Source organism: Chionomys nivalis, chromosome X (assembly GCF_950005125.1).
Source record: "Chionomys nivalis chromosome X, mChiNiv1.1, whole genome shotgun sequence".
NCBI lineage: Eukaryota > Metazoa > Chordata > Mammalia > Rodentia > Cricetidae > Chionomys > Chionomys nivalis.
Genome location: NC_080112.1, coordinates 96,197,406 through 96,207,118, shown reverse-complemented (window position 1 = coordinate 96,207,118; position 9,713 = coordinate 96,197,406).

The following is a 9,713-nucleotide window of genomic DNA, read 5'->3' as shown; positions in this document are numbered from 1 at the left end:
ATGTTGATTTTCAGGAATAAAGCAGATAAAATGTCCTTATTTGAGTAGGCTCTCTGAAGCTTGATTAAGGAAGCCCAATGACAAAGTAATTCATTGAAACAACAAACATGGCATCATTTTTTTTCTCAGTTAATTCTTTGAGAATACTCAGCCAAATTGAAAAAAATACAGTAGCAACCCTGATGTTGAAAGTTGGATGAGTGAATTTGATACATGAATCATTTAACTATTGTATCTGACACTTTGATCATTGTGAAAACAATAGCATGGGTTTACACAAACCTAGATGATCTAACTCTGCTACATACCAAGGCTCCATGATGCATCTTATTATTCACAGGTCATAAGTTTCTACAGCATGCTACTTTACTGAATACAGAAGGAAACTATAATCAATGGTAAGTATTCATTCCTAAACATATAAAAGATAGAGCAAAACCAAAACATGGATGATTAAATGTTGTCTTACCAAACTTTCACAATAGCCTGGAATGGAGTATAACAAGGTTTATTTATTTGGGGATAAACCCATAGTCATCTGCTTGCACTGGGAATTGGAACCATATCCACCAAAAAAGAGAGCTGCACAAGTTTTTCTTGTGCATTTATAGTATATGAGACCATGCCCCAAATGGGCTGGTATCTTAAAGGCTATTATTGGCTGAAGAAATTCCAACAACACCTTTCCCTTTTGTCTAAATAAGACCATTCTAAGCCTAGTACAAAACTATATGCAATAAGAACAAATATCAAGTATTGTCCAGAAAAAAGAAGAGGCAAAAACATAAAAATTAGAATTACAACCAGAATGAACAGCATCAAACAAGAAACATGTGCTAAATGTTACAATAACTATCCTATCCTAAGGAGTCTAAATCTTACATTAAAAATTTCTTGGCTAAGTCATGGGAGGAAAGTAACTATGGCTATCTATTCTTCAACCCCATCGAAGATCTGAGAAGGGAAATAATATTACCTGAGTAAACAGGAAGTGCAATCAAGCAATTTCCAAAAGGTACAAGAAATGACAGAGACACTTGGCTACCTGTACAATCACCCAAAGTCTCATTTGCAAAGAATAGATAGGGAAAAAAAAACTGAACGCTGGGCAAAAAATAGCGGAGTCAAGAGACATCATGCAGCTCCACCAGAGACCGACACCAGAACTTTGCCCAATAAGCCGCAGCCTCGTGGTGATACACTGATTAATGAAGATGGGTTAATTTAAGATATGAGTTAGTCAGAAATATGCTTAAGCTATTGGCCAAACATTATTGCAAGTAATATGGTTTCTGGGTGATTATTTAGGGGCTAAGCAGCTGGGAACAAACAAGCAGCCTCACTATTACATGTATACAATATGACAAAATAACTGGCTAGTTTGTTGTCATACCAAAGAGTTCCACAATAGCCTGGCATGGAGTATAACAAGGGTAACAATCTGCAATCCTCTGCATACACTGGGAACTGGAACTGAATCCAGCAGCAAAGAGAGACATGCATGCTTTTCATCTGCATTTATAGTATACGAGATCATGCCCAAACTGGGCCAGTATCTTAAAGACTATTGGCTGAAGGAGTTCCCATAACAAATAAATGGCATGTCTGTAAATCATACCAAGAAGGAAGCTTTTGGGACTAGAAATTGCCCTGGATGAGGGAGTGAGTCAGTAGTGAGGGAATATGAAGGCCTCAAATATGATAGTGCACTTCTGTAATATTCATGCAAACTATACACTTTAGCTACACTTATGTTCACATACCCATAAGCAGACATACAAACCTACATAATTAAAAACAATAAAAATCAATTTGAAATAACTAATTTTTAGAGAAACCTATAAGCATCTTTATCACACTACTCTCCCCAAGGTCATAGATCATCTTGGAGAAGAATGTGGAAAGATTGTAAGAGACAGAGGTGATGGTTGACTATACAGAAACAGTTTTTCCAGTCACATAAGAGATGTTACATACATATAAATGCATAAGTATTGTGGGAACACACATAAGACTTTCACAAGCTCAAGTCAGACAAAATCCCATCATGGAATGAGAGTGGATAGGCATGAATTCTCACCTCTACTTAGAGAGCTTTTGGCAACTAATAGCTGCCAGGAAAGAGAAAATCAGCTCTCTGGTAGGTTAAACACACTCCAGGGCCAGCCCCATACCCAAGAGAATTTGAGTTGCACAAATTGGATTCCAGGAGTAAACAAACAAAAATCTAAACAGGAGGTTGGGTGATGGGGAGGTGATGTGTGAGAGAAGTTGGGGGAGGGATGTGACTATGACCAAAATATATTACATAAAATTGTGAAAGAAACAATAAAAATATCTAAAACCAGAAATAAAACATTCACATTTTTAAAGGTAACAATACTTTCAGTCTCATAATTTATTCATATAACCATAACAAGTTCAATTAAAAATGGAACACAGTATGAATTACAAATGAATACAAAGATCTGCAAGTTTCAGGATACCAAAGAGCTGTTAGTGTAGAATACCCAAAGAATTCTAATATCCCGCTGTAAAAAGTTTAAAAGATCAAAACTATAGAAGGTACACCAAAATTTAGTACAATACCACAACCAGTTCTACCACTAATAATCCTAATTTTACATTAATTAATGCCAAAAATCCTAATAAATCTGTTCTCAAGAAAATTCTATAAAACACGAAAAAAATAATGGTGATGAAGATTACATAATACAAAACATGTTGTAATTCTTACATGGAATTAAACCATGAATAATGAAATTAAGAAAATCAATGGTTTTCAAGAATAAAAGCATTTGTGATTAACATAAAAAAATCTGTCTTTACAAATTAAAATAAACTATTTATGAATTAATTTCACAGCCCTATTAAATAAATTTGTAGGTAAATTTGTGGCTATTAGATACAAATTTGTGGTCAGTTTTCCAAAGAATAATCAGATTATCCCTATGTATATATTATATTTCAAACATGATAACTGCTTTTTGTCACGTATCTCACATTTGTCAAGATGTAAATCATGGTTCAACTGTTCTATATAGTTACACAAATGGAACTTCCACATTCTTCATTTATTTCTGTACTATATTTTTATACTATATTCTTGAGACTTTTAGACACCTATGCAAAGAAATATGATCACATCTAATCACCATTTTTACAATGCAACAGCTCCCATATGTTCCCACTACCACTTCCAGAATGTTTATGGGTTTTGTAAATTTAAATACTTTTTACACTTATTTATTTCATGTGTGTAAGTATTTTGTTCCCATATACATTTATGTATTGTGTGTGCCATTATCATGCAGGCTTATATGTTAGAACCCCAGCTGGTAGAACTATTTGGGAAGGATGATATGTATAGCCTTGCTGTGTGTAACTGGGGGGAGGCTTTGAGGTTTCCCAGGGGACCCAAGGTCAGTTACCGACACCCTTTTGGTGCAGCTCACAGCCACCTGTAACTCCAAATGCAAAGTATCTAATACACTCCTCTGGCCTCCACAGGCACCCAAACATATATGATATACACACATACACATGAGTAAAAATAAAATTAAAAAATGTACTTCTTGTCCATCAAAGCATACACATAAACCTATATAAAGTACAAAATTCACTAAATTTTTCTATCACGTAGGATCCTTTTCTAAATGAACACTAATTAGTCATTTTTAGTTAATGAAAAAGGCATAATTGTTATTGATTGTACATTGTACATTAAATCAAAACAACTCTTATAAACAAACTTATCATCTCAAATGTGGATTTTCCTAATCTACCAACCAGTGTGAAATCAGAAACTCCTCTTAGTATTTCTATACAGAAATTATAAATGGATGTTTTCAGGACTGTTTAATTAAAAACCCATAAAATGTTCCCCTTAAACATAAGGAATCAATCATCACATGATCACACATGGTGTCATGCATTTGCTGTTTGTATCCTTTTTTATCTTTTGATTTAAAGGATTATGAGATTCAGCAGAGCTATCAAACCTTTTACAGTCTATCACCTCATAACTGAACTTCAAATGAATATACCACATAAAAAATTAGGTGATAACTCATTATATTTAATGGACAGTAGAGCTTTCCAGTCCACACTTACACAAGAGCACTTCAAACACATACATGCATAACATATGCTGGTTAAATTTTGTCAACTTGATACCAAGGAAGAAGGAATCCCAACTGAAGAAATTGCCTCCAGGTGAGTCTGTTGGACATTTTCTATAATTAATTGATTTGGAAAGGCCTCTCCCACAATGGATGGTGTTACCTCTGGGCAGGTAGTCCCGAGATATATAGGAAAGCAGGCTGAGCAAGCCATCGGTAGCAAACCCTGTAAGCAGCATTTCTCCACGGTTCCTGCCACTGCTCCAACTTGGGTTCCTGCCCTGACTTCCCACAATGATGCACTGCGACATGGAAATGTGAGCCAAATAAACCCCTTCATCCTCAAGGTGCTTTTGCTCATGATGTTTAATCACAGAAACAGAAAGCAAACTAGGACACAGGAACACATATACTCACAGGCCACATATATACACCTCATACATGCAGAATTAATCTTGTAACCCCTCAGACCATTCCCTCAAATCTCTAGACTCATTGATGTATTCTTATATTAATATTATATAAATGCTTATGTTGATCAACCATTAAAATAAAAATCTGTTGAAACACAGTTCAGGAACGGAGTGATGCAAGGGGAATTCTGAGTGCTTGTGAGAAATCCCCAAGAAAACAAGAGTCTTTTGACCTCAGTTTCTTCAAAACACCAAATTTTTCTTGAAATGTGTTTTTGTGTTTCTCCCAGGTGGGAAAGACAGGAGTGAGCTCACTTCACCTGTTGTCATATGTATGCTGCATGGGAAAACACGTTTTTGCCACATGCAGCTGTAGGAGGAGGCCGCTTGTTCATCCCGGATGCATAGAACCAAAATAACCACACAAAACTATATTAATTAAAACACTGTCCATTGCATGAGAATTTAGTCTGCCTCATTTTTATGCCTTGTTCTCCCAGGTTCACGCTGCCAACTAGATCAGCAAACAAGAAAATTCATATATTCATTAATTTAGGATAATCCTATTAACTACAACCTTCAATTATGACATCAATAAGAAGCAAGCTTTAATCTAACTCATAAATTGCTTGTTTGTTTTGTTTTTGAGTCATGGCCTAGTTCTTGCTATTCCAGAACTTAGTACATAGACCAGATTGGCCTTGAACTAACCTGCCTCTGACTGCTGAGTGCTGGGATTAATGGCATGCACTACCAAACTGGTTTATAAAATATTTTAACTTTCTCTAGATAATGAACATAGCTAAATATATAAATCAAAGTACTGAAAATACAGAGCAATTTTCTAGCTCTGTAAACATATAGATTTATTCTTGTCCTTTTATTAGGTTCTAATGAGAATACACAGAAGCCACATTCCAGGGAGAATTCAAAAGGAGCAGGCATCAAGCCCATGAGGCACTAGTGCACTTTGCTCAAACACACCCCCACAGACCAAAGCAGTGATAAAAATTAAACAGTAAACACTAGATTGATAACAAGCAGTAAAGACTGATCATACTATGATTGGGTTAGTGAAATGTGTGCCAACTACCACAGCCATTATGATGAACCCAAATTAACAAAAACTGACTATAAAGCATATTTCAGGATTTATTACTAAGTTTAACTAAAGTATAAAAAAACTACTTATAAAGTAAAAGTAAATTCAGGTAACTTCAATGTGCTTGAATATACAATGGCCAAAATCCAAACTGTGTTTCTGTGCTTTAGTCAAAACACAAACATACATGTTATATATCTGCCCTCTGTGTTCCTATTCAGGGAGATTTTTTTCCAGTTTAAATGTTTGGTTATTTTTTTTACTTTTACTTTTTGGTAAAACATAAAGCCACACACACACATAATATCCTTAGTCTACACAGAATTAGGGTCATCAAGTTTTCTACCTCCACTTGTCTCAGGAAGTTCCCAGTGCATAGTAAAATGGAAGGACTTGCTTAAGGTGACAATGAATTCTGAAATACCTCCTGAAGTACTTGTCTGAAACTGTTCAGCAGATAACAATTTTTACACTCTAAAATAATGATGAAAATTGCATATGTACAATAGGACATTGTTCAGCCTTAAAAAGGAGGATTCCTGTCAGATGCTAAAAAATGAATGATGAATTTCAAGATGAAATAAATCAGATGAATGATTCCATTCATACATGTAATCTAAAATATTCATCCATGTAAGTATAGAATGATGCTTATCAGAGACTGAGATTGGGAATGAGGTGGTTGTTTTGCTTGATTTGTTTTATACACTTTATTTATTTTTTTTGTATTTTATTTATTTATTTATTAAAGATTTCTGCCTCCTCCCCGCCACCGCCTCCCATTTCCCTCCCCCTCCCCCAATCAAGTCCCCCTCCCTCATTAGCCCTAAGAGCAATCAGGGTTCCCTGCCCTGTGGGAAGTCCAAGGACCACCCACCTCCATCCAGGTCTAGTAAGGTGAGCATCCAAACTGCCTAGGCTCCCACAAAGCCAGTACGTGCAGTAGGATCAAAAACCCACTGCCATTGTTCTTGAGTTCTCAGTAGTCCTCATTGTCCGTTATGTTCAGCAAGTCCGGTTTTATCCCATGCTTTTTCAGACCCAGGCCAGCTGGCCTTGGTGAGTTCCCGATAGAACATCCCCATTGTCTCAGTGTGTGGGTGCACCCCTCGCAGTCCTGAGTTTCTTGCTCGTGGTCTCTCTCCTTCTGCTCCTGATTTGGACCTTGAGATTTCAGTCCCGTGCTCCAAGAAGTCTCTGTCTCTGTCTTCTTTCGTCACCTGATGAAGTTTAATATTCAGGAGGATGCCTATATGTTTTTCTTTGGGTTCACCTTCTTATTTAGCTTCTCTAGGATCATGAATTATAGGCTCAATGTATGGGAAGCCAGTGCCCATGTACCACAGCATGTGTGTGGAAGTTAGAAGATATTGTATTGATTCAATTCACTTCTTCTACTATGTGGGTCATCACAATGAAACTCAGGTCACCAGGCTTTACAGCAAGCCCTTTTATTAGCCGTCCAAAGTATTATTTATTAGCAGAACAGACTTACAGTTTAGCCAGATTAAAATTTTCTGGAGATGTACTTCACAGCATGAATATACTTCACAAATAGTGAACTGTGTACTTGAGTATGCTTAAGGTGATCATTTTGCGGATTTTCTTAACCATAATTAATAGATAAGTAGCATCTATATATTACCACCAAGAGATACCATTAGGGAAAAAAAGAAAGCTGCTACATCGTGGCACATTATCGAAGCATTATTATTTGCTTAGTATCCTTTACCCCCTAGGGTACAACTAACTAACCTTGAGATATCAGTTCAAATGCCTGATAATACTAAAAGCACTACACTAACCTTGTTTTTTTTTCTTTAAAAAAGAGAAAGAAAGAAAGAAGAAAGAAAGAAAGAAAAAAAGAAAGGAAGGAAGGAAGGCAGAGAGGCGGAGAGGGAAGGAGAGAGAGGTGAAGAGAGACAGGGAGAAAGAGAGAGAGAAGAGATGGTTGCACGGTGCTTTTGAGTCCCTCCTTTAGAACTTTAGGATTCAATAACCCCTTGGTGACCTTTGCCAGCATCATTAAACACATAAACAAGCTACTAATTTGTGAAAGAAATAAAAAAACTGAGGTTGGAGAGAGCGAAGGGTTAGAGCACCTGCCGTATTTGCAGAAGACCCAGGATTTGGTTCCCAGCAGACATGATGACTAACAACCATGTGTAATTTCCATTCCAAGGGATCTGATGCTTTCCTCTGGCTTATGTGGGCACTTCATATATGTGGTGCCTAGATACATGTATAGGTAAAACACCCATACACATAAAAGTCATTATAAAAATTCCAAAAGACTGAGTGAGTACTAGACAAACCAAAAACAGAACAAGGGGACAGGGGAGGAAGAAAATGGAGAGTACCCAGGGAAAAAGAACAGTAAGGCACTTTCACTTGTTATACCTGAGAGCTGCATCAAGTTAGATTCATAATACACACATACATACACACACATATATGCACACACGTTCAGCAAACTAAAGTCTTCAATTCTGCCTGATCATAAGGTTTCAGGTTCAAGTAGTAAAATCTAAGGCTGAGTTACTGATGAACCAACTAAACGGAGGAGTACACCAACTTAGACCCAGTGAGTACAAAGACCAAGACAAGGATTCTTACAGACTTTTTCTTTTTGCCCTTTCCTTTTATATCTTTTCATTGGCTTCAAATAATTAAAAAATATTTTCAAATCACAAGTCTTCCTTAGAAATCTTGTAGAAAAGACTTGAATGATATTACAAGAAAGAATGTAACTCATTACTCTTTATAAAAATAAACAATAAAAGTCATTAAATAGGTAGGGTGTGGTGGCACAAACCTTTAATCTTAGCATTTGGAAATCAGAGGCAGGAAGATTTCTGTGAGTTCAAGGACAACATGGTCTACAGAGAGAGTTCCAAGACAGCCAGAGCTACACCAAGAAAAATACTGTCTCAAAAAACAAACAAAACAAAAGACAATTTAAAGTCAGTAAACAAACAAGTACAATACACAACAGTAACCCCAGGAAGGGAAAGCAAAGGAGAGCTGGACTACCTATACTAGCAGGATTTTTTTTTTTTAGTGGTTACAATAGAGAAAGTAAACGATAAGCAACCAAGAACATACAATAAGTTTCTACAAAGGTTAAGTGTGGAACCACAGGGTAAAACTGTGATTCCAAAGTTAGAATGCATGAAGGAGATAGGGAGCTTTTGATAAAATGGAACATAATAAGCAGATATGTATGATAAAACACTGAAAATTTCATGTCCAACATGATACCTAGAGCTAATATTAAGTATACTCAGTATTTTTCTGAAATGACAGATTATCACTAACTGTCCTTATTACAAGTGAGGAAAAGTAGGTTATTAGGAGAGACAATGGATATATTAATTTGTTTCATTAGAGTAACCATTTTACTATACATATGTACAGAGGATCCTCTGAGAGTGATGGGGTTATTGCCCTGATAAAAGTGTTGTAACCTGAAAGCATGGTAATTCAGAAGTACATTTAATGCCCCCTCTTTGCCAAACACTGAAGCTTAGCAATAAAGTCTACTGTAGCATATCAGCTGTTTCCTGCTGTGTCATGTGGGTAAGAGCTATGGTTTACTGCCACTTTCCGGCACTGAGAGGGTAAAAATTCAAAGTATGATATATAATTTCTATGAACATATATTGCTCACGTACTATCAAAAATGAACAACTATAAGTTAGGGGTCATCTGCATTCTTATATTCCTAAAAATATGGAACAAAATGTGTTTAAAAACAGTAAAATTTATGTTTTAAAAATTACTGTTTTTATAGATATTATTTATCAAGAAAATAATTCTTTATACAGGCAATGAGGCCATTCTTACTGTAATCTTAAAGCCAGAAAAAATTAAAAAATGAAAAGAAAACTACATGCCAGTACTTTATGAATATAGATGTAAAAATTCTGACAATACTGAAACTGAATAAAATGGCTAATTTACAGAATTATATATCATGACTGCTACAGTTTGGATATGTAATGTTTTTCTAAAGTTCATTACTAATGGCTTAGTCCCTGTCTTGGGATTGTTTGGAGGTAGTGGGGAACAGAACTG